We start from the raw sequence: 26,373 nt of genomic DNA on the forward strand, positions 1-26,373 counted from the left end.
CTTTTCAGTAATTGAATTAAAGTCTAAGAAAGGGAGGAATTTAGTTTTCTAGAGTTTAGTATCTACCAGATAGCTCTCTAATAGTTTCTGCTAATCTTTTTAGTAACTTATTTGACTCATTTTAGTTATCAATTGAAGGGGTTTAAAGAAGTTAAGTAGTTATCTGTAAAATTTAAAGTTACTTCCAAGTCTATAGTGCTTTAAATTTTTTGAAAGCAAATGTTTCCATTTTTTGCATTTAGATTATTGGAGCCAAATAAGAAAGACTTTTTCAAGTGAAATAGTAGCAATTGTAGATTTGACTAACTCCATCATAATCACCAACCCTTAAAACCCAGTCATCTTATATTGTACAATATCACTCCCAAGGAAATGTTTATGCATGTAGTCAGTATAAATGATAACATAAATATCACAGAAAAAGGTTAAGATGATTGCTAAGATTCCCACCCATATTGAATACCTCCAGCATAAGCCCCTCCTCTAGCATATGAGTCAAACTTACTAATATTGTATTTTATAATACATATTTGTATCATATTAGTTGGCAGAAGACATATTTTAATGTAATTCATATTGTTAGTAAGATTAATTCAAGCTCATTTAAAGGGGAAATTGTTCTGGATGAGCCTGACAATAGACAAAAAAATTCTTAGAAGCAACCAGACAAGAAGTGCAGGGAATTATTCCTGCTTACATGGAAGAAGATTGATATGAACTTAAAGTAAGTGGACCATGTACCAAGAAATCAAGATCAGCCTTTAGGGGATATCCCATGGGAAATAGCCAACAAAGCAATGAAGAATTACTTCCAATTGCAAGCAATGAATTCTATGACAGTCAGTCATCTGGATGGAGAGCTTGAGACTCCATGGATATAACAGTCCTATGTGGTGCTTTGATTACATTCTGATAGGATTGATATAAAGGAAATCGATAAAGCCTCACCTGGAGTCCAAAACAACACTCTTAACATGTGGCAATTTATTTTTAAAGTCATAGAAAACAGGTCTAAATTAAATGTTAAAGAAGTAAGTAAAATAATATTTTAACCAAAAAGCATACATTAGCTACCAGTATTTTATCTAACCTACTAGGCTGTGTCAAATGTCATTTTCCTGCACTGGTTTCCTCCAAATCAGACTCTAAAACATGGATTACTATGCAAAAGTTTTATTTTGGCACTATGTTGAAAAATCTGAGCAGAAAACAGAAGAAGTCAAAGAATAGAGAACTTCCAAGCCAAAAGCCAGCATTAGCCTTATCTCATGTGGTGCATTCTACCACACAATTATATTCTAGTCTTCATAAGCACTTGGGCCAGAGGAGCAGATCCTAATGACCCAGTGCACTCAAGGACAGACCTTAAGCCTTCTTTATGAAGCCAAGGACAGTCATTGGAATAGAGACACAGGTGCAGATGTTAAAAACAAAAGTAATATATCACTTCAGAATTGTAAAATATTGTAAATCAAACTAGGTTACATATCCATGATGTATATGAGCTGTTAAAATATCACAAGAAACAGCTAAATAAGTGAAGTGCACTTTATAAAAAGGAATTATCATAAACTTGGTATGACTACGTGTGTCTGTATTATGGTTACTAATCTTGAAAGGACACCTGTGGTCCAGCCACCATTTTATTTACATGCTGTGGTTTAGGTTCTGGAAAGAAAAGTTAAGATATTGGTGGTATACCAGGTTATAGGCTATAATACAAAATTAAGATGCTTAACCTTGTTCAAAGCTTCAAGTCCCAGTTTCTAAAACTCAGTTATACCATTTTGGATAATGGTGAAATAAATAATTTTGTTTGGACAGTCCATATGTTAATGCACATTTCAGGCAGTTGTTTGTATCAGAGGAGAGATAAGGCTCCTCCACAATACTTACAGGCAAGGACACCTACCAGGAGCTTGTGTGTTTTTTTATTTTAATTTTTTATTATAATTTATTTAGATTAGATCCCAATTGTTATCCCTTCACTTGTATTTTCCCATTCCCACCCTCTCTTCCTCTTTCACCCTATTCCCCTCCTCTAGACCTTTGACAGAAGGGGACTACCTTCCCCATTATATGACCACAGCCTATCAGGTTTCATCCAGATAACCTGATTCCCCTTCCTCTGTGTACCCACCAGGCCTCTCCACCAAAGGGAAGTGATCAAATTGGGGGCACCAGAGTTCATGTCAGAGGCAGTCCCTTTTCTCCCCACAACCATGGAGAATGGGCGGTCCCTTGGCTAGATGTGAACAGGGGGTCTAGGTTACTGTATGCGGTTTCCTTGGTTGGTGCAGCAGTTTGTGGAGGACCCCTGGGTCCAGATCCACCAGCCTTGATAGCCTCCTTTTGGGACTCCTGAACCCTCTGTGTCCTTACCAATCTGTAGTTAAAAAACAGATAACTAAAGCCACATCAAGTCTAGAAGCCCCTTCTCAGATCAGCATCTCTTCTTCAGAACAGGTTTGTTTTCATTTTTCCTCTGTAACTGTAGTCAAGGAGGATAAAGTTCTTATTTGCAAAGTTTTGACTAATAACCTGAAATATCACAGAAACTGTTGAGAGTTTTTTTTCTTGACTTGTGTTTATTTGGATATCAATTTACTGGCTGTATAGGCACATGGAATTAACCATTAAAAAATAGAAAAATATTTTTGGTCCTGCGCCTAGTCTTTAATGGCTGAACCATCTCTCTATGCTACCTGGATGAGACCTGATAGGCTGTGATCATATGGTGGTGGTGGTGGGGTCTCCTTCTGTCAGAGGCTTAGGGGAGGGGAATAGGGTGAAAGAGGGAGGAAGGGGAAATGGGAAGATTCAAGTGAGGGGATAACAGTTGGGATGTAATCTGAATAAATTATTTAAAAAACAAAAAATAGAAAAATAATAGTAGTAGTCTCACTATTTATAACATATATAAAATGTCAAGTTGGATTTTATCATATGAACCTCATATTCTCAGACAAGATAGATACTGAACTGCCATGTGGATTGCAGTGAATTATCCAAAGCCTGGTTGCAACACTTACAAGTGCTAACCTTGCATGCTTCAAAATGCTCATTAGTAGTACATGAGATATCTGGTCCATAGAGGAATGTTGTGACAACACGTAGGAGCATATCATTAACATGGAGTACACCAGCATGCTCATCAGATTCCCCAGACAACTTGAGCTAAGCTGCTACCCTTATGTGGGAATCCAAACAAACTAAGGATGGAGTGTGCAACCCTGACTCATCAGCAGCTTTAACAGTGGGTGCTGCTTCTAATGTCATCCAATTCCTGAGATCCTGGAAGAGAAAGCTGAGCATTTGTAAGCATCTTTGGTGTAATTCTTAGCAGCCAGTGGAGATGTTTGGATTCTTGCTTGAAATTGAAATGTCAGGAATACATGCTTGCTGCTGAGGACAGACTTTACACATTTCACACCTGGAGAATTTAACTGAAGAATCATGTGATTTTTCCTGTTTGTTTACTCTTTTACTTCATGAATTAAAGTGGCTCAGTTTAAAGATGTTAAATCCTGGCACTTAGTGGAATGCGTATTTATTCATGATATTGGAATACTACTTATTGTTTAATTAGTCTATTGAACAATGTATATGGATCACCTCTCTCTGTCACAACAATCCATTGAAGGTATACAGTACTGTTTGGGGTTGATAAAATGGTTTTCTGTCTAACCTCTGCCCACAGTTTAGTGTTTTATTTTCTATAGATTTCATTTACAGATTATGCCAGGTTTAATTATATCAGACACTGAAAACACGCAATGCTTAATAAATATTTACTGAATGAAATAATAAGTGTATGTATGCTAAAGCTTTAGTGAGGGGGTATGAATGTATGCAAGATTGGGATTAGGAGTGAAAAATGGGCAGTCTGATCCTGATTCCTCAGTGTTTAGGTGTCAACTGACACTATCTTCTAATGCAAAGTCATTGCACATGGGCTGAGAAACTTATTTTAGTAGCATCTCAGTCAATGTGAGTTCTCCCCTCTTTCTTCTCAGATCTATGGACCACCTGTCTATTGAGAGAAGAAGCCCTATAAAATAGAGACACACTGCTCTGGCTCATCCTCTAGGGGCTCATTCACACTAGAGAGCTCATTTAATGATTTACAACATATAAATCTTTTTCCCTTGGCAGGAAATCCATTTGAAAAAAACAAATTAAGATCCGTTACTTGATGCATTTGTGGGAACTGGTCCAGGAAAGCTCATCAAGGGATTACTTTGTCACGATGTCTTTTAACAATCCAAACTACCTTTTTCTTTGCTTCTTCAGATTGGAGTATACCTTTGCTGACTGTTGTCAACACCATTATCACTAATAAAAAATAGCATCAGGCCTCTCAAAAGCAAATAAATTAATAATAATAATGAAGATATATGTATAAACACACATACACACATGTATATATATATATTTCATGACACTTCTAAGGTGGAGATTTGAGTCTTGCATAAAAAAGTTTGGTGTTTATGGTAAAATCTGTATCTATTAAGACATGAGTAGGGGTGAGGATGTGAAAAATTCAGAACCCTTATGCATTTCTGGAATTTATAAAAAAATGTAAATGCTGTGAAAAACAACTTGGCAACACCTGAGAATGCCAAATACAGGAATTATTCTGCAATTCATAGATAGATCCTAATCCACAGCATTGTAACAAAGAGAGCAGAAGTCAAAGACTGAAATATATACATGTATGCATAGGATCTTGAGATAATAATCACAAGCCAAGAGATGGAAACAACCTCAGCATCCATCAGTACATGAATGGGTGAATGAACATTGTGTCAAATACGAGTGATGAAATGTTACTCATCTGAGAATGGGTGAAGGTCAAAGGTATGATATAGTAAAGACTAATCTTGAAACTTTTTTACTAATATTAACAGCCAGTCATATTAAACCAAATATTATTCAATCCTACTTCTATTGTAATTAGAATTTGGGGAAACCCCTTTGTGGTTTTCAGATGATACTTGGGAAAATAGAGCCACTTCTTGAGTTTCTTAGTCAAGTAATAAAAAAATAGGAAGAAAAATGGACTAAAAGGAAGTTTGATGACAATGTAATCAAAGCTTAAAAGAAAGAAGAAATCAGAGAAGACATGCTGTAAATCTCAGTGGCTATGGAGATTACAAAAAAAAAAAAAAAAAAAAAAAAAAAAAAGGAGGGAAGAAAGAGAGAAAGCATGCCTTTATGGTACTGGCTTGTACCGCTTCCACATGGCACCAGGCAGCCACATCAGATAGGAAGTGGTAACTTTGGGGAAAGAGTAAGTATACCAAAGATATTATAAAAGCATACATCGATCTGGCCAGCACCCAGAAGAAAGAAACGGTGAAATAAAAAGTGAAAGTTGTTCTTTTCTGAGACATGTAGAGAACCAATCTAACTTTACAGTGTCTCAACTGGTAGGAGCTCCACTGGCAGGAGGGCTATCTGAGAAAGAAAAACACAGAATCTTATTAGAGTAATAATTTTTCTGCCTAACTCCTTAGAGTCATTGAAGGTGAGCCTGCTTTCCTAGGTGTAGTCCACACATAACTAAGTAGTTATCTCTACTGTTGCTACTAAAATCAAATTAAGATAGAGGATAGGAGAAAGAAGAAAAAGGAAGATAAGGCTAATATTTAGTAAATTCCTATGTGGGAGGATAGGAAGTTTTGGACATATGTGGGTAGTGGCTGTGCAAGTTCGGACTGTCATAATTGTCACTTAGATTTTGTATAGCTACAAGTGCATTACATATATCATAAAATAAAAGTTAAACTGTATAGAAGGTAAGGGGAACAATGGGAGCGGGAGGGTCAAGATGAAGGAAAGTAGAAGGGTGTCTTGGTTTGGGGTACTACTGATGTGATGAAGCACCTTGACAAAAGCAACTTGGGGAGGAAAGGGTTTGTTTGCTTTACTCTTGCACGTCACTGTTCATCATTGAAGGAGGTCAGGACAGGAAATCAATCAGGACAGGAACCCTAAAGTAGGAGCTGATGATGCAGAGCCATGGAAGGGTGTTGCTCACTGGCTTTCTCTCCATGGCTTGCTCAGGGTTGTTCAAGCATCTTTCTTATAGAACTCTGGGACACCAGCCTAGGGGTGGCATCTCCCACAATGTATTGGGCCTTTCCTCACCAATCACTAATTAAGATAGTGCCCAACAGGCTTGCTTACAGCTTCCATGTTATGGAGGAGTTTTCTTAATTGAGATTCTTTCCTTTTAGATGTATATACCTTGTGTCAAGTTGACATAAAACCAGCAAGTACACATAAGTTATCAACAAATCAAATATTCATTAAACTATTTATTTTCTAAAACCATGTACATCATGTGTACATCCTTGTCCAGTGAGAGTTCAGGCTTCATAAACCATAGTTTGTTTTTAAAGCTGTATCCCTATGACATAGGGATTATTCTTCTCTTCTCTGTTTCTGGTAGGGTCCCTCCTGTTACTAGTTTGGCCAATGAAATCTGAAAGGTATTTTCTGGGTTGAACTTTTTAAAAAACACATCATATTTTCCTGAATGAAGAATGTTCTATAAAGAAGCAGCCCTGTCAGTCATTCTTTCTCCAGACTTGGACTACCTCTGGTAGAAGAAGAAAATGATCATTCATAAAGGTCAGAAAAGTAAACTAGAACTCAGTATATTGTTTAAAATCTGTAGAAGTACTGTTTCTCTGTTCCAGAATCAACAACAAGACTCCTTGTGACAAGGACATAATGAACTAAGGTATTTCATAGATCCTTTCTCTAATTATGAAACCAAATATCTTACACAGATTTTCTTGGATCAGCTTGAGTCATGGCCTAAAGGTAGAATAGAATAGAGCTACATCTTCTCAAGTTTCTCACCAGTAGAAAGCTAATAAAATTTTAGAATTGATTTTAAATTTGGATTGGCTTTGCTCATCCTGAGTAGTGGGACAAAAAACTCAGTGTAGACTAAGCACTTGTTTTAGAACTATAGGCCCAGTGTGTGCTCCTGAATGATCTTCTAGCATTCATAAGCAGGAATTTTTTACTTATATAATTTAAAGATAGTGTGTATTGGACCTTATTCTTTGAATAAATTTGTGCCAATAGAAGCAATCACTTCCCCTTGGCCGGGGAATCGTTGCCAGGTGACAGAGGAAGAGGATGCATGCAGTCCTGATGAGTCTTGATAGGTTGGGGTCATTTGGTAGGGGAGGAGGGCTCTCCCTTTCTGAAGACTATGGGAGGTGGATGGGGAAAAGAGGGAGGGAGTGTGGGACCAAAAGGGAATGAGGTAGGGGGGTATGATTTAGAAAAAAAAAAAAAAAAAAAAAAGAAATTAGACATAGGTGTTTGCAGACAGGAGCCTAACATAGCTAACTTCTGAGAACCTTCATGTAGCAGCTGATGGAAACAGATGTAGAGACCTACAGCCATACATTATGTGGAGCTGGGGAGACTCCTGCTAGAGTGGGAGGAAGGAAACATTAAATACGTTCTTCAGCTACAGGACTTGTCATTAATTTTCAAAAGGAGTAACATCCTTTGTCTAACTGAGGGAAAATGCTCACTTGCCATATGTAATTATTCTCCAATTTGTTTTTATTTACAGAAGTCACAACTGAAGATTAATGTTTTGTTAAACATATTTTGGGAAATATTGTTCTATAAATAGCTTACAGCTTCCAAATGGCTTCTATCACAGACACTAGAATCTCATTTCTTTGTAATTCATCATAAGTATAAGAACAAAAGTATAGAGAGATGCTACATATAGGAGAAATTGTCCAATATAAAAATCATTTTTACATTGTTACTTTTTGAGATAACATTTACATTTCCCACTAAAATAAATAAAATTCAGATGGGTCCTGATAATATTTTGTTGAGCCTTTTAATTGGCTTTTGTCCATTTTAAAGTTCCCAATTAAAAACACGTAGATGAGATCCTAGGGAAAGGACAATTAAATTTTCATATAGTAAAGATAGAAAATTGAAAATGATTGCTTTACTATTCAACCTAATGGGGAATCTATAATGATGCTTCATTATCTATGAGGTATTTATGGAACATATCACTTAAGCTCTTAATCAATCTATGCATTGGAAAGGTGGGAATAATGAGACCAGTGATTATGCCACACATACCCAGTGACAACTAAATACATGGATATACAGAATATACCTAGACCCATCTCTGATAGTTCTGCTTTGAATTTTCTAAGGAAACTCCACAGTGACCTCAATAGGCTCTGCAATTTTGTTTGGTTGTTCTGTCCAGTCTAAAGAAAATTTCAAAGCCAAGCCTCTAATAATAGTCCCGTGTATGTTATTTTCCTCATAACTTTCTGTCTTCTGGAGCTTTTTCCGAGTTACTTTCTTTTCTTCAAAGCTGTATTTCTGCGCCTTCAGCTCATAAGGATTACTACTGTGCAGAGGTTCTTGCAGTGCATTGCTGTTCAGAAATTGCTGAAGAAGTGAAGGCTCATCTTGTCTGGTTTCTTAATTCTGGAGATCAAATCTGTGAGCAACTTGTCACCTACTGTCTGAAAGTCCCATTCAAAAATTCATAATTGTTTCTGCTTTTCTTTTTCAAAAATTTAAAGTTAATTTTTATTAATTAAATGTATTTGACAATTCAATGCATGTACAAAATGCAGTCTGATTATTCTAGCCTTTCTTCCTTTTCTTCCACCATTTTGAACCCTCTCTTCCCTAAACAATCAGAATAGGTCAAAATACACAAACAGAAGAAAAGAAGATTACAAAAAAGGTACAAGGAACAGATATAAACACTGTGTCCCACTTGTGCACACACTCATGAATCTCATAAAAGCACAAAACCAGGATATATATATATAATCAAGGGACCAGTAGGGTAAAACAAAAGAAAAGTAATAATATAATAATTTTAAAAATGTAAAAAAAAATTAAAAGGATAGAAAGAGGCACCAATAGGACATTATAAAACAGGAAACCTCTGAAGATTCCATTGAGTTTTTTTCTGTTGGCCGTATACTGCTGAGCATCCACCTTACTCTTAAAAGTATTTTGTTTCTCCAGTGAGATTCTCTTAGAGAAAACTTAAATTTCTGTTTCTAATTTTCAAAAGTTTTGATAAAAATATAAACCCAGTCTAGCCTATCGTATCATTACTTACATGGAATTTTTAGTGTTATTGCTTTTTTATTATTAAGGGAGGAGATCCATTGTTTTGGAAGCTTTAACACTTGTTCTCATTAATATTTTCCTGTTATGTTTTCCCCAAGCATGGATGTCTTCATATTACAGTAAATTCTATCATCTTAGATGAAATTTCTATGGTATCATGAATTATATTATTCTAAATTAAATTATTTAAAGGTGTGTTAAAACAATAAACCAAATTTCTAAGTGATTTATTTATTATTTGTTGATATTCGAGTGCCTATTCTGCCTCCCATTTTTATGTTATCACTTTGTTCACTTGAAAATTTTTCTTTAGTGTTATAGTGGATAATCTTTTAACACTGTATATATATATATATATATATATATATATATATATATATATATATATATATATGCAAAATAATGTGACTGAGTAAAACAGAATTATAAGTCTTACTGTCTCTACCTGGTAAAGGAAGGTGAAGGGAAGTTTCACCTGGTACTAAAGATTCCAGTCGTATCTTCCATCAATACTCAAAAGTCCAGTGTCTTGTGCGTTCTACTTAAGAGTGTAAAATCTCCAATATGGAAAGGGAATTTTAATCACTAATGAGTGTAAAAGACACAAGTCTCCAAGCAGAGTATGATAATTCTACTTACAGTTTTTTAAAGTGCATATCTCTTGGCTTTGGATAATAAGTTGGGTTTTTTTTCTTTTTTAATTTAAATTTATTTTTAAAATTTTATTCATGTTGTATCCCCATTGTAGGCTCCTCCCTCATCTCCCCCTGGTCCTACCCTGCCATTCTCCCTCCCTCTGCTCCCTCTTCCCCTTCCCTCGTCCTTATAGAGGGGGAGCCTTTCTCCCCTATCAACTCTCCCCAGCCTATCAAGTCTCATGAGTAGTGCCTGCGTCCTGGTTCTCTGGGGACTTGCATGTCAAATGCTTTTTTTTTTTTTTTTTGGCATCTCAGGAAATAATCATGTGTGTTTTTTTTCTCAATTTGTTTATATAGTAGATTGCATTGATTGGTTTCTGTGTATTGAACCACAGCAGCATGCCTGTGATGAAGGCTACCTGGGCATGGTAGATGATAATTTTGATGTGTTCTTGGATTCCATTTGCAAGTATCTAATTTACTTTTGGATCAATGTTCATAAGGAAGTTGGTCTGAAATTATCTTTCTTTGCTGGGTCTTTGTGTAGTTTAGATATCAGGGTGAGTATAGCCTCATAGATGAGCTTTGTAATGTTTCTATTGTTTCTCTTTTGTGGAATAGTTTGAAGAGAACTGATATTAATGCTCTTCTTTGAAGGTCTCGTAGAATTCATCCAGCCCTGGCATTTTTTGTTTGTTTGTTTGTTTGTTTTTGTTTATTTGTTTGTTTTGGGTTTTTGTTGTTGTTGTTTTTGCTTGGGAGACTTCTGATAACTACCTCTATTTCCTTAGGGGATATAAAATTATTTAGTTAGTTTACTGATCTTGAGTCAACTTTAGTAAGTGGAATCTACCAAGAAAATTGTTCATTTTATTTAGGTTTTCAAATTTTGTGGCATATTGGTTTGTGCAGTAAGAAATAATAAATCTTTGGATTTCCTCAGTGTCTGTTGTTATGGTTCCCTTTTCACTTCTGATATTGTTGATTTGGATAGTGTCTCTCTGGCTTTTGCTTAGTTTGGCTAAGTGTTTTTCTATCTTGCTGATTTTTTTCAAAGAATCAGCTCTTGGTTTCATTAATTCTTTGAATTGTTCTCTTTCTTTCTAGTTTGTTGATTTCAGCCCTGAATTTGATTCTTTCCAGCTGTCTACTTCTCTTTGGTGTATCTGATTCTATTTTTTTCTAGGGCTTTTAGGTGTGCCTTTAAGTTGCTTTGTCTCCAATTTCTTTATGAATGCACTTAATGCTATGAACTTTCCTCTTAGCTTTCATTGTGTCCCATAAATTTGGGTTTGTTATGCCTTCATTTTCATTGAATTTTAGGGAGTCTTTAACTTGCTCCTTTATTTTATTCCTGATCCAGTTGTCATTGAGTAAAGAGGTTCCATCGGGTGTAGTCTTTCTGTTATTTCTGCTGTTGTTGAGGTCCAGTTTAAGTATATCATGGTCTGATAAGACACAAGGGATTATTTCAATCTTATATCTATTGAGGCTTGCGTTGTGACTGATTATATGGTCAATTTTGGAGAGGTTCTGTGAGGTTCTGAAAAGAGGTAGATTCTTTTGTGTTTGTGTTTGGGGTGAAAGGTTTTGTAAATGCCTGGTAAGTCTATTTGATTCATGACATCTGTTAGTGTCATTTTTTTAATTTAGTTTCTGTTTTCTTGCCGTGTTCTTTGCTGAGAGTGGGGTATTTAAGTCTCCCATTTTTAATATGTGAGGATCAATGTGTGGTTTATACTTTATCAATGCTGTTTAACAAATGTGGGTGCCCTTGTATTTGGGGCATAGATGTTCAGAATTGAGTTGTCATCTTGGTGGATTTTTCCTCTGATGAGTATGAAATGTCTTTCATCTCTTTTATTACACTTGGTTGAAGATATATTTTATTAGATCTTAGAATGGCGACTCCATCTTTCCTCTTGGGTCTATTTGCTTGGAAAACCTTTTTCCAGTCCTTTTACTCTTGGGTAATGTGTATCGTTGTGGCTGAGTTGTATTTCTTTTATAGAGGAGAAGGATGTATACTGTTTATACATCCATTCTGTTAGTTTATGTCTTTTTACTGGAGAGCTGATTTCATTGATATTAAGAGATATTAATGCACAGGACTGTTAGTTATTTTTATTTTGATGTTGGGTGTGATGGTGTGTTTGTCTGCTTGGCTTCTTTGGATTTTGCTGTAGTGAGATTATTTATATCCTGTGGGGCTTTTTTGAGGGTGTAGTTAACCTCCTTGGGTGGGAGTTTTCCTTCTAGTATCTTCTATAGGGCAAGATTTGTATATAAATTTTTGTTTAAATTTGATTCTGCTGTGGAATATCTTATTTTCTCCAGGTATGGTGATTGAAAATTTTGGTAGGCATAGTAGTCTGGATAGCAACATGGGGACCCTTAGGATTTTTAAAATGTCTGTTGTGGCCTTTCTGGCTTTTATGAACTCTGCTGAGAAGTCAGGTATGAATTTGATAGGTTTGTCATTATATGTTATTTGGCCTTTTTCCCTTGCAGCTTTTAATATTTTCTTTGTTCTGTACATTTAGTGTTTGGATTACTATGTGTTGGCAGGGTTTTCTTTTCTGGTCTATCTATTTGGAGTTCTGTAAGCCTCTTGTATGATTATAGGAATTTCCTTCTTTAGTTTGGGGATATTTCGTCTATAATTTGATTGAAAATATTTTCTTTGCTTTGGAGCCAACAATCTTCTATTTCTTCCATTCCTATTATTCTTACATTTTTGTCTTTTCTGGGTGTCCTTCAGTTTTTGGATGTTTTGTGTCAGATATTTTTTAGATTTAATATTTTCTTTGATGGATTAATCAATTTTCTCATTAGTATATTCTACACCTGAGATTCTTTCCTTCATCTCTTATATTCTGTTGCCAATGCTTACCTCCATAGGTACTGTTTTCTTCCCTAAATTCTCCTTCTCTGGGGTTTCCTCAATTTGTGCTTTTTTTTTTATTGTTTCCATTTCTATCTGTAGACATTGAACCATTTTATTGACTTCCTTCACCTGTTTGTTTGTATTTTCATGTATTTCTTTGAGTGGTTTATTCATTTCCTCTTTTAGAGCCTCAATCTATTTGGCTGTATCTCCCTCTATTTCTTTAGGAGGCTCCTCTTTAAAGGTTGTCATCATCTTCATTAGCATAGCTTTAATGACAATTTCCTGTGTTTCAGTTGTGTTATGGTATCCAGGACTACTTGCCGGTGGATAACTGGTTTCTGTCGACCACACGTAGCTCTGTATTTTGTTGATTGTATTTTTATGCTGGCCTTTAGGCATCTGATTGTCATTGCTATTTTCTGGTTCTTTCTGGTGCCAGCTGGAGTTCTTCTGGGTGTGGGAAGAGCCCTGGGTAGGGAGTTGGATATTCCTGCAGGAGCACTCCTTGGATTGGTTGGTATTGCCTCTGACTGAGAGGTGGTTTTTAGGCTACTGCCTATGGCTCTTCTCTGATATATGGTCCTTAGGACCAACTGTGCTCCTCAGGAGCCTAATGAACTCCTCGCATCACAGAAAGTCCCAGATTCAGCCGCCTCATCATTGGTTCTCTTGCTCAGAGGTTAATGAGATTCTGCTGCCCAGACACTTTGCTAACAGGGCACAGCCATATTGGAAAACCTGTGAGCTCAGAAGTCTGGTTCTTCTCCTTTGGGTGTCAAGGTGCTCTTTGGAGCAGCATCTGGGGTTTTTCTCTGTGAATCTGAGGCATGATGGGGGTCAAGGTTGGAGCCGTGCATCTGGAAGGTATCCAAGACACAGGATAGTGGTAGTATGCAGGTGGCTAGAGGTTGAGATCAAGTTCTACTGAAACCCAGGTTTGCTTTCCTCTTAACATTCTATGGAAGGTTGTGTATTTGGACTCTAGCAACAGATCAAAGACCTACTCGACTCTGACTTCAAAAAACTGGGTGTCTTATGTATCTTTCTTGGGCCACAGAATCTTTAACTGAAAATAAAATTTTGAGCATGAGCTACTTGACATATTTTATTTATTTCCCCACCATTTAATAATAATCAACACAAGGAAATATGTCCCTATGCATATTTAAAACTTAGGAAGTTAGAGTGTTCCTTAGCTTTGTTGCCATATTAATATCAGTTAAAATACTGTTTGTGCTAGTGGGTGTGTGCTCCTTAGTGGCTGACCTAAACTTGGGTTTCAGGCTTAATTTTTGAGAATGAAAGACTAATGTCTTGCTCCCAGAAGCTAGTACTTTATAAATGGGTTTATGGATATAAAGTATATATTATATTGATTAATTATATAAATTGTAGTGCTGCGCCCAGATCATGAGAATCCCCCAAAAGCCCCCACAGGACTCGATACCAATGCAATACACATGAGAACCTTTAATTTTTCAAATTGTACAGGGCTCTGACTGTCACCAATGCTGAGCTGAGAACTCTGAGCTGAGGGTAAATTTATAGGTTCCTATCCTTCCCAGTGCTCCAAAGCAGGGTAGTTCCAGCCTGACAAGTACCTATTGGTTGAGTATCACAAGGAAGTCTAATGTCTAAAGGTGACAGGCTACAAAATAAGGCACCAAGGCCACCCATGGCTTAGCTATCTTTGTTCTCTTTGTTCACTATCTTGGGCAGGGAAGTGTCTGGTTTTTTAGTAACCCTATCTCCAGTGGGCAGAAAGGTGGGTTTCTTAGCAACTCTATCTCTGGTGGGACACTTTGGGTCAGTCTCTAGGCAAAGTTATCTCTGGTGGGTCTCTTCTTTGCAGCTGTCAGCCCAAATTTCCTTACAGTTATGTTTTTACCTTTTAAATCTGTTTCCTTAAGGGACTTTACAACCCTGAGATAGGCGCCAAGGCCATGTGTGGTTCCAGCGGCCCACCCAGCTATATGGCCTTTGGCTATGTGGTCTATGTAGTTTCAGTGGCCATCCTGGTGGGTTGCTCTCTGGGTCTGCCTAACTGCTTGTCACTTATACTGAGGGTTTAGCCATTTAAAAAAATCTTTTAGTCCTCTCAATAGTTATGTATATTCTAGGGTCATGTAACTCTTTTACATTACACTCTCTATATGTTCTCATATAGACTATATTTCTATATACCTTATCTGGTCATGTTTTATTGAAATAATTACAAGTATTGTGGAGAACCAGGATGACCCAAGACTTTCTCAGAGACCCTGATGAAAACAAAATAATCTTTACTCCCATGTCCTTGTCCAGGAGCATATATGGTAACTCTAGTCTAGAGCTGAAACCAGTGCCTCAAAGGATTGAAAGTTAAGGTTTCTGGGGATGAAGTTCTTACTACTGGGATGTGGTTCTCAGTCTTTAGGTAGCTGTGTAAGGTATCCTCTCTTCCCTTTGGCAACACTGTCTGACAAAACTCTCTGCTGACATCAGCTGCCTACTCCCCAGTACTATACAGACTGCTGTACTTCTTAATACACTAGGTTGGCATGAGTCATCAGGTTATGTAAGAGCTCCTGTACCCGCTATTGTTTTTCTCCTCTTTATTTTATTGTTTTCTTTATTTTTCATCTGATCCCCTCACTTACCATTTGGCCACTTGGGACCCTTATTGCTGCAGGTTTAGGTCAAAGCACAGTAATTTAATTATTTTTTTTCTTTTTTTGAAAAGATCAATATATGGCATAGAAAAAAAACTTTTGTGCAGAGATATTGGAAAAATCAGCATTTTATGGGACATGTTTAGAAATTTGTTGGTTTCATGAAATTCATTAACATTGTGAATTTATGGAAAGAAAGATAGCTTTTCTCTGAGGCTCAACTCTCAGGCAATAGTTGAAGTGAGGCTATTTTTACTCTTTTGACATTTTTTCTTTAATGGTGCTCTAAGTTTCCAGTTGACAGACATTTATGCCTCTCCTTCAGAACTGCAATTCACATAAGACCTGAATCACCACAGAGAATCACCATAATTATTCTATGAAGGTCTAAAAAAAGAAAGAGTAGTTACTTATTCGTGCTCACTTTCCTCTGTGTAACACACACACAAGGTGTGTGAGGTTTATGGATCTGAAAGATATGCTATATTAAAGTCAGAAAATTTTAGAAGGATATTCCTTTCTTTAGGATGTAAAACTCTGTTTACACAGAAGTTTGCTCAAAGTTTAAGGAAATAAATAATTAGAGATAATAATGGAAATAAAAAATTATTTTATGGAAAATTAATATTGCTGTAGATTCCCTCATTATTTCATGGAGTTTTAAAAACAAATGCAAGAAGAGAGTGACACTCTACAAGAACAAAAACTATAAAGTTCAACTATTGTTAATTTGGGATTTTAGTCAAACAAACAAACAAACAAAGAAACGAACAAAATACTTTTGTTCATTTCTTAAGTCTTCAAATATGTTTTCTCATCACAGAAAATAAAACTTTTGACTTTGACTGAAAATGTCTTTTATGAATTCCCTAGAATAATGAAGTCAACTATCAGGAATTGAGAGATAGAGATGGGGGCAGTAGAAATGATGATTATGTCTGTAACATGCATTGTATCTCTCCTTCTTTGATTATTAGTGGTAATTCATGTCCCCTTTCTATCTGGTGTATCTTTAGTGATAGTTGCTACCCACTTTCAAATGTCATGATGCCCTATGCATGTAACAGTGGTAATATCTTTATTAATTAAATTTAGCTTTTGAAAATTTTTTACGTTCGTATAATGCATGCTGTTTATTTTCAGCTCCTCTTTTTTTTTAAAATCTGCCTCCCATCCCACCATTCACCTTTCCTACAAGTCTTTTTCCCAATCTTGTGTTTTTATTTGGTTTTGTAAGTCTCTTCAATTACTCAAGGCCATTTCTGTGACTATTGGTTTAGAAGCATGCATTGGAGGCTAAAGGGATCACCAGTGGTTACACAGCTAAATACAATGACTCCTTACCCCGGAATCTATCAGTATGTAATATAGGTCACCACAAGGTTAGCTCCTTTTGATTCTTGGCTACTCACAGGAGCTAGTCTTACATGGTCCCAATGCAGATGCTTTGAATTTATTTGAAACAGCTCTATGAAACCTAGTAGATACACTTCATGGCCCTTTTCCCTACCTTCCAATTGTCTTCCATTGTTACAGTATTTTGTATCCGTTCTGCCTACAAACCAAATAACTGACACAGGGAGACTGAAATGTACTTTAAAGCTGCCAGCACTTCGCCTGGCAGAGTCTGAACTGATTCTAATCTACATGTAAACTAAACAAACTACTCTAAACCTTATAACATACATATATTCCAAGCACTTGCCACTATGATCCCTGGGCCAGTCCGCATCAAGTCCCACCGTCCTCCTTCAACCATCACAAAACCTCGTCCCTCTCTAACCATGCAACTTTTCTCCTCCCCTCCAGGAAGCCCCATCTTCCACTTCCTGTCCTTATGCCCAGCTGATTGGCTAAACAGAGCTTTATTGACGGTTGATACATTCACTCAGCATTCTTCCACATTCCATTATGTTTTTTAAGGCTTGAAGAAGGTAGCAAAAGTCTTGTATAAGGCTAACCCACAAGCTGTCGTGTTTTCTTTGCACATTGAGCACTCATAATTATCTGAATTTACTAGAAAGAGAGGATCCTTTGATTATAGATGAGAGTAGAATTCATCTCTCTTTATATATATAAACACAACTATTAAGAAGACAATTGGACATATCAGTTTTGCTAAACAACAGTAGTAACATCCTTCCATAGAGCCTAAGATGTCTCCAGCAAGCATTGGTTCAGTTATTTAAAATACCACTGCCAAGCTTAGGATACCTCCAGAAAAGCTATTTGCAAGGAAGGGCCCAGACACACCCCCAAAACAATGTTCCTGTTGTAGAAGGCACTTATATTAGATTCAATAAAGATTATATGCAAATCTCAAGGAGCTATTCTTTAACAATGCCTTCATCAGAGATGAAGAGATAATCTCATTTAAACACAGCCTACACAATAAACAAAACCTTCATCTTGCAAAGTTTTATTTCACACTTAGATTCATAATGGCTTTTGTTTTAATTTTTTATTTATGTTATGATTCAATCTGTATAAACATTTAAGTGAGACCTCTAAAAATATCTCACTCCTGCTTTAGTACCTCTGTGATATTACATCTTAGTCCTATATTTGCAATCTACCTAATGACTGTCTTAACATTGCTACAAAGACCAGCATTACCACCTCCCTCTTTTCTTCCAAAAAATGTGAGACATCTTTTCTCTGCCACAGATACTGTTAGACTCACTTGAATAAAATTTTAGTGGCTATTTTGAAGAGCAATTTATAACATGAATAACATTTATTTGGGGTGGTATCTGACATAAAGTTTTAGAATTATAGATTAGGATTCTAGAGTGTCAGGGTGCTCATAGATATTTTAAAATGTTATTACAATATCTATAATTGGGTCTGAAATTAGATTGATAAATATTTTGTATGGAATAATTTAACTAATAACATAAAAATATAAAAAAATTGTAATTTAGAGAAAATATTTATCTATGGACTAGGAGTTGTTAAATGCAGCAAGATATTAGGAAATGATATCTTGAGAAAATATATTTATGCAAAGAGATTTGGTGATAAGAGAGTATAACTAGAAATTAGGAGAATCAATAAAGATTCCATTGTGTTGGACTTAATCTATATTTGTGTTTGAGAACTGATTAAAACATTTTCATGATTATAAGATCTGGTTGTTAAACACAGACATTATTAAATTTTCAATTAAAGGAATATTTCTTCAAACAATGATAGTAAATATAGTTTATCTTCTGGTTAATGTATTGTCTTTTCAGTTATTTGTATCTGAATTTCATTTTAGGGGAAATAAAGAATGCTGTGTTACTGTGCATCTTTTCAAACTTCATATTCAATAATGTCATGTGAGTCATTGTCTGTGATACAATGATGCAAGTATCATCCTTACATCAGGTGGCAGAAGATATAAATTATAGCTCTGGCAAAACTTTTAGCATCTAATTTTTAAATATTTATCTTCTGCCAATGGCATAAAGTGAAGTGAGTTTACCAGTTTACTCAACTGGTACATGCTCAACTCAGCATTAGCCCATTGTTCCTTAGTGATGACCTCCATACATGACAAATGGTGATAGGCTTGTGTGCAAATCTATAAGTAGCTAAAGAGGCAATGAATTTGTGAGTGAAGTGTCCATGTCATTTCCAGAAGACATTCTTTCCTAGTACTCTTCACCAACCTCTGCCCCTTGTGTTCTTTTTATTCCCTATTTAGGATGTTACTTGAACTTTAGAGGGTGGTGTGTGTGTGTGTGTGTGTGTGTGTGTGTGTAAGAAATGTCTCATTTAGGGTCAGTCATTCCACAGATATTTATTCCCCACATTCTGGTGAACTGTGAAACTCTGTATTAACCACCATCCACTACAGAATGAAGTTTCTGTGATGAAGGCTGAGAAGAGAACCAATGCATGGTGTAAACATAAGTGTGTATAAAGAAGTTTGAATTAGAAAAACAGTGGTATTAGGTTTTTACCTAAGGCCTCTGACTTCTTCGGCCATAGGCTCTTTACCAGATTTACAATATATCACATGAGTTTAGTCCTATGAAATGGACCTCAAATTGAATGAAATTTCTTGGTTACTTCCACAATTAATAGAAAAGCTCTTATTGCACTGGTTGACATATCTTGTCAGAGAGGTTCTTGTTATAGCTCATAGTCATGCAAGCAACCATAGTTACTATTAGTGAGTTTCTAAAATGGAACATAAATTTAGGATGGGTCATGCTAGAAAGAAGAGTTTCAGCTCAGGAGAGAGGAGGAAGAGAAAGGGGATGAAATGACCATTTTATTTATACATGTGTATAAAAGTGTTGATGAACAATCAATCAATCAATTTTAGCAAATTAAGTAACAAGGAAGTACATTTTGTCATGATCTCAGAAAATAATATTACTTTGAAGGTCTGTATTTGTGCATGATACACATAGAGATGGGACAGAAAATGAGAGAGAAAGTTAAACAAAAATGATAAAGTGAAACCAGGTAAGACTTCCATAAATTTTCCTATGCCTGGTTGTTATAAAACTTTATTATACTGGAGAAATATAAAATATTTAACAATGTGATAATTCTATAAAACACAAACCTCCATTTCAGGAAAGACTCTCTTTTTGAGATAATTTATTTATTTATTTTATTAATTAAACATTTTTATTTTTTACACACACACTAAACTACCTATAACAAGAAGAACCATGACACGATCAGGAATTATATAAATGCTACATTCTTAGTGTTTTGGCTATGTGTATTTGACAACCTTGAAGAAAACATCTTTTCTATCTTGGGGCATCTAAAATTCTGTATGTAAATTAGTTTCTATCATATCTCATTTCTATCAACTTAAAACACCTATCTAGACCTAAAAACATTTTAACCCCTAAACAACTAAGCTTCTTTGTATAACAAATAGCCACATTATTACTTTACAATTCCAGATACATGCCTAATGTATGATTGTAACTGAATTCTCTAAGATAGAAAGATAAGGGTATCACTTGCACCTTAGATTCCTAATGCAGAGAAAACCAGTCCCAATAATATGATCCTGAGCAGACACAGGAAACCGAAGTTTCTGAATGTCTATTCTTTTGCTCTGAACCCCATTGACTTTGCCAATTGCTGGGCTTTTATGACAAATATAGTCACAGAATTTATGTCTTTGTGAAATAGATATTTGACATATCCTGAATTATAAAGTATACCAGACACACAATATAACAAATTGTGGGTTTTCTCCAATACGTACCCACATGCATTCAAGCAGAGATATGGACAGGAAACACAAAATAAACAGCATCTTTATGCAATCATTTTTTTCTCACTTCTTCACTATGCTCCTCTACAGATACAATATTGAAGAAGAAAATAAGAGGAAGTGGTGAGAGGAGGTTGGACTTTGAGGCTATTTTTACTCTAACTTCCAAGATTTGATAGGTCATGAGAGGCTAGGAAAAGGGGATTAGAGACCACAAAAGAGTAAGGAAGACAAAACAGGATGCTTAGAATGGTGAGAATTGATTGCTTAATAAAGCAATGCCAACAATACCTGTTAAAGATGTCAAGTGTGCTCTTTGTACCTTTGGGCCTTTCAGCCACTGTACCTGATCCTCCTCTCTCCCTTCTCCATTCCCTACCCCTCTCTCCACAAGGCACAGCTCTGTCTGGTCATGTCCACTGTGGATTCTCCAAGGTGTTCCTGCCTATGGCTACTCTATCCTTTATGTCTACAATAAAACTTTTGCCTCCACCATACCTAACATCAGCCATGTTTCTAGTCTTTCCCCTTTTATTTCCTTTACTCATTAACATTTTACTGTCTAATTTTAAGAAAGGGTCTTGAACTTACTCAGGCAGGCTTGAACTTGAGATCCACCTGCCTTAGCCTACCCATTATACAAGAGGACAGGCCTGAACAAGATATCTTCTTTTTCCTTTGAAGCCTATAATTCGAAGGATGTCACCACCACCGGCACAGCCATTATCACAGTGCTCGCCAAGGGGCCTCACTGTCTCCACATGGTTTTAAGACAGACCACATAGCTAGAGGTAGCTTAGATCTCTGGCCTGTGTAGCACTTACCTACTTACCATTGCAGCCTGCAGGCTGTACTGTCAGATGGTAGGGTGATTATGACTGGGTGAGCCAGATCCTTTAGAAATGCCCCTCACATTGCAAGTATGTGCCCCACTCACACACACTGGCTTCAGCTGAAAAATCTCCTTCCTCACTTCTCATATCACATCCTGGAATCCTGTACCACCAGCCAGGGTCCCTCACTCTGGATCCACTGGCTTCCTGTGGAGACCATAGAGGAGTACCCTTACCTCCCTCCCCCCACCATTGAGACCATTAGCACCACGTAGAATATGAGTCCAACCCTCCTGTGCATTGGCAGGAGCCAAAGGTGCCTAGAGGTCAAAACATCCCTAAGGTTCTTTTTTATGAACAGAAGGATAAAGCAAAAGATGACCCTGGAACTGCAGTGAGACAGGCCTGTAGGTAAGCTGACTATGTTTGTGACAACCTATACCTCAGCTGGGGATGGGCCCTGGAGCTTGACTGTGCCTCTGGAGCCATGGTATCCAGGGCAATGACACCCACTCCAACATCTGGTGTGTTATTTCTAGACTGTCAGGAGCCTGGGAAGCTCAACCTGTCAAGACTGCAAGTGCACCTTAGAGTGGAAAAGAGTGAAGCACAGGGTCAAAGGATCTCAGGTCTCTGACATGGCAACAAAGGCCCAGCCAAGGTGAGTCAGGGAATGCTTGTAAGAGTCTCGCTTGGAGCTCCTAAATTGAGAGAGGCGGATGTGGGAGCCTGGTTTTGCCTAGGCAGACAAAATGGCTGCTTCAAGAGCAGCCAGCAAGCCTACTCTCACAGATGAGCACTGTGGTGGGCAGAGCAGCACTAGAAAGATGGTGGCAGCTACAAGGCTGACAAGCCAGTGAAAGGTAGAAGCTTGCAGTTGCAGCTGCTGCCTATGTCCTCATACTAGACATGCTTCTTGTGCATCAGAGGAACAAGATCCACTAGGGGGAGGTATTTTGAGCTAGTAATGGAAAGAAGTGAACTGGTAGTTAGGTACTGTGTCCAAAAGTCCTACTGTCGCTGTAACATTGAACCACCTTAAACAGCCTAGACTTCAGGAAAGAGCTAGCTGAAGGGGAAATTACAAGAGATCATGGTGGATCGTCACAAGATGGCCTTAGGGAAGACCCTATGAGAGGGAGAGTTTGGTGCTGCATAGGGGTCCAGTTCAACCAGGATGACAATGTCCTCAAGGGTGCCATGAAGACAAGGAAATTGCCATCTACATATAATCAGACTAGATAGTTTCCTGAGTGAAGCTGTCTACCAGGAGGAATTTGACCACCCCAACATCATGATGTTCTTTGGAGTCTGTTTCTGAGGTTCTGACTGAGGGGATAGGGTTTCCCAGAACCTCTAATCATCTTGCCTTTCACAAAACATGGAGAACTACACAACTTCTCCTGTATTCCTGCTTGGGGACCAGCCCATGTTTCCACTCACTCAGATGGTGGTGAAGTTCATGGCTGTTGCCAGGGATATAGAGTACATGAGCACCAAGAGAGTCATACACTCATTCCCATTGCCAGGAACTGTATACTGAATGCATGTGTGGTCAAGTTCAGGCTCTGCAAGATCAACACTGAGCACATTGCCAAGATGTCAGTCAACTGGTTCGCCATGGAGAGTCTGTCAGATCATGTTGGCATATTTTTGTATATTTTATTAATTAATTAAATATTTTTTAGTTTTACTTATACATTTATATTATTACACATGTAGACCATAGACTACCTATAGCAAGAGAACCATGACATGATCAGGAATTATATAATGTTACATTCTTAGTACTCTGGCCATTTGTATTTGACAGCCTTAAAGAAAACATTTTTCCTAACTCATGTGTCTAAAATTCTGAATATAAATCAATCTCCATCATATATTGTCTTTATCAACTTAAAACATCTATCTAGACCTAAAAACAACTTAACAATTAAACAGCTAACCTTCATTGTAAAACTAAGCTACCTGGTCTTCAACTCCATCAGAGACTTGAGAAAGAATAAACTTGATTACCTGAGTACGCTAGAAGTGCAGGTTAGTAGCTTTCCAAATGAGAAGATGACAGAGACAGTTTTCTACCTGAATAGTGACCCAATACTATAATGTTGGAGCATCTTCTTCAGACTCCTGGCCCAATATATCTGACAGACATATTTGTGAGGCAGCAACTACGGAGGACTTGCTTACCCTGTCTAGGCAAAGTTTGGCCATTGACTCTGCCTGCATACAAGCTTGCCCTTTTTAAGGCCGAATTCTGTCTGTAGTAGAAACAAGGACATGTGGCTTGTTTGCCACATTTGAAGCCATCTCCATAAGAATGTTGGCATACTTTTAAATCCTATTTTTATTTGGATTTCTTATATTTCTTTCTCCCTTTTGCGTACCCTGATCCTTCTAACACCCCAACACCCAGTTAGAAAACTTTTTAATTTGATGTCATTCTATGGTGATCACAACACAACTACTAATAGTAAAATAACACCAATGTAATATCTCATTGCTTATGCTTTTGTATTATGGGTTTTCTGGATATTTTCATTTTGTTTTACTGCATCAATTGTCAACCATTTTCTACCTTGTTCTGTGTTGTAGCAGTGTGAAAGTGGACACTGACCTCCAAAGACCATTTTTCTTCACCTTCATTTTACTTGGTTACAGTTGGATTAGGCCAAGACAAGACAAGGGCAGGTGAGAAAGGACATATAGTCATAAAAGGAAATTTAAAATTTTAATCAATGGGACTTTTTCTGCTTCCATCTTCTCCCCCCACCTCTCCTCCTTTTCCTCTTCAATTCCCTCCTGATCCTCATTTACCACTCTCTATTTTTCCTTCTTTCCTGCTTAATTTTTTCTTCTCCTCCTCAACTATCTTATGAGAAGCAAGAAGAGTGTTTCTATATACATATCTGGATAAACAAACTAACTCCTTCTTTTACCCAGACAGAAAAAAATTGGGATTGGGGACAGATATATAACTATTCTTAATCTTCTATGTATGCCTTCTCTGCTGGGAAATGAAGACACCTTAAGCAAATGTATCAAGGTTCAGGTAATATAATGTTTAGTCCAACTTGTGTTGGGGGTTGTGTGTATTCTGGTATACTGGTGCTCTGTTTATTACCAGTAGTAAATTCTGGACCTCAAGATCTGTGCACAGTCCAGATGAGTGTACTCTCATGTACATTAAACATTGTTGTGTAAGGTTTGCTCTCCAGTAATCTCTGATTGGTCAATAAAAGTCCAGAGGGCCCCCAGCTGGGCATAAGAGAAGTAGGTGGAACTTGAATTTCCAGGTTCGGTGTCTCATGTAGGGACCACAAAGATGGGAGGAGAAGAAGACAGAAAAAACAGAAAGGGGAGGAAAAAGAAAGAAGTCACCATGGATCAGTATGGACCATGAGCACCTGGCCATGAGGGCGGCCTGAGAGAGCAAAAGCAGCCCAGAGGGAAGTACATGCATGTAATACTGGGGTGCATGGCTGGGAAATAGCAAAATAGCTTAGTGGACTCATATCTGCTCAGCTCTAGTGCTTTAAAGCTTATTAAAAATCGAAAAAGTCTCTATGTGTGTTACTTGGGAACTAAATGGTCTAAAGTGGGGTAGAAACCCCATATAGATATTTAGAAGCTAAGGAGGGCATTGCAATCCCTGGAAAAATAATTCTACTATACTTTTTTCTTCCAAGTGGTTCCTCTACACCCACACACATCCTCACCATGCTTTCTACTGCTCACATTATTCCCATTATCATCATTAATACCATTGATAGATTTTAGCTATAAAACAATCCTGGGAATCATTTTGGATCATTATAAAACAAAAATATTGCCCCTTAGCATAGATAGGTTATTGACAGGGCTCCACAAATTTCTCAATGTAGCTCAGATCCCACTCGCAGTTATTTTAGATATGTATGTCAATGTCACAAAATTAGTCCTGTCCAGGTCAACCAAGGTCAAGTTGTATCATTGCCTGACCTTAAACACATATCCTTACGAAAGACTTATGGAATCAGCAACAACTAATTTGGAGAAGGAGAAGTAGCCTTACTTAAGACTCCTTTCTTCTGTGAAAAGCCTGATGATATAAATTAGTCCACCCAATCTGCTTCTTCCCTGTAATTAAATCTGCCTTAAGAACAACTATTTCAAATCAAAATATTATGCCATTGAAGTCTTGATTTCCAGGAAGCCTGCAACATCTCATCCATCAAAGGGATATTTTAAAACAGCCTCTTCTTTGAAAGACAGTTCCACTGAATGGGCTTTGCCTAGGCGAAATGGGAGTTGAATTGGCAGTACTTGTACAATGTATATCTCCATTACTGTGCTCTCAAGAGCATAGGAATTTGCATGGATTAGCAGACTGGAGGCTGTAATGATGGGCTAAAAGTGAGTTGGCAACACATGGAGGTCTAAGTATGTACTAGGCCCATAGACTTCATATTTCAGAATTCAGCTCTTAGAAGGCAGGCAGTGCTTTTGAGGACAAAGCTAATAGTGCTTAATTCCTTGGGTGTTCATTGTAAAATGCTATTATCCATGTTAAGGTAATTTGCTATTAATATCGATGAAATGTACAATGCTATCAAAATTTCTGCTGTAATGTAGCCTTCATAAATGTATATTGCCTTTCAACAGCTCCTGCTTCATGGTCTGAATTAATAGTTTTGAAGATGAGAGAGAATTTTTCTGCATAGCCCATCACTACATAGACACAAATATATGGGGGTCTGAGAGATTATTAGTTATTTAATACTGACCCTGCCTTCATCACATAAGTGTGGAGATGAATCCAAAATCATTTTATTTCTGCTAACATTTCTGGTATATAGCAAGATGTTCCTGTGTTTGGGACCACTGATGAGTAATAATGTTATTTTGTTCCGTCAGTATTTACAACCAGAAATCAAGAAGCTTGCTATAAGCTGGGTACTGGTGGCAGACACCTTTAATC

General features: G+C 37.1%; 1 pseudogene; it reads left to right on the forward strand.

Annotated features, from left to right (window-relative positions):
* LOC127188397 (tyrosine-protein kinase receptor UFO-like) overlaps nucleotides 1-26,076 on the forward strand; it is a 73,644-nt pseudogene extending 47,568 nt beyond the window's left edge.
* The last annotated feature ends 297 nt before the right edge of the window (nucleotides 26,077-26,373 follow it).

Source organism: Acomys russatus, chromosome 4 (assembly GCF_903995435.1).
Source record: "Acomys russatus chromosome 4, mAcoRus1.1, whole genome shotgun sequence".
NCBI classification, from domain to species: Eukaryota; Metazoa; Chordata; class Mammalia; order Rodentia; family Muridae; genus Acomys; species Acomys russatus.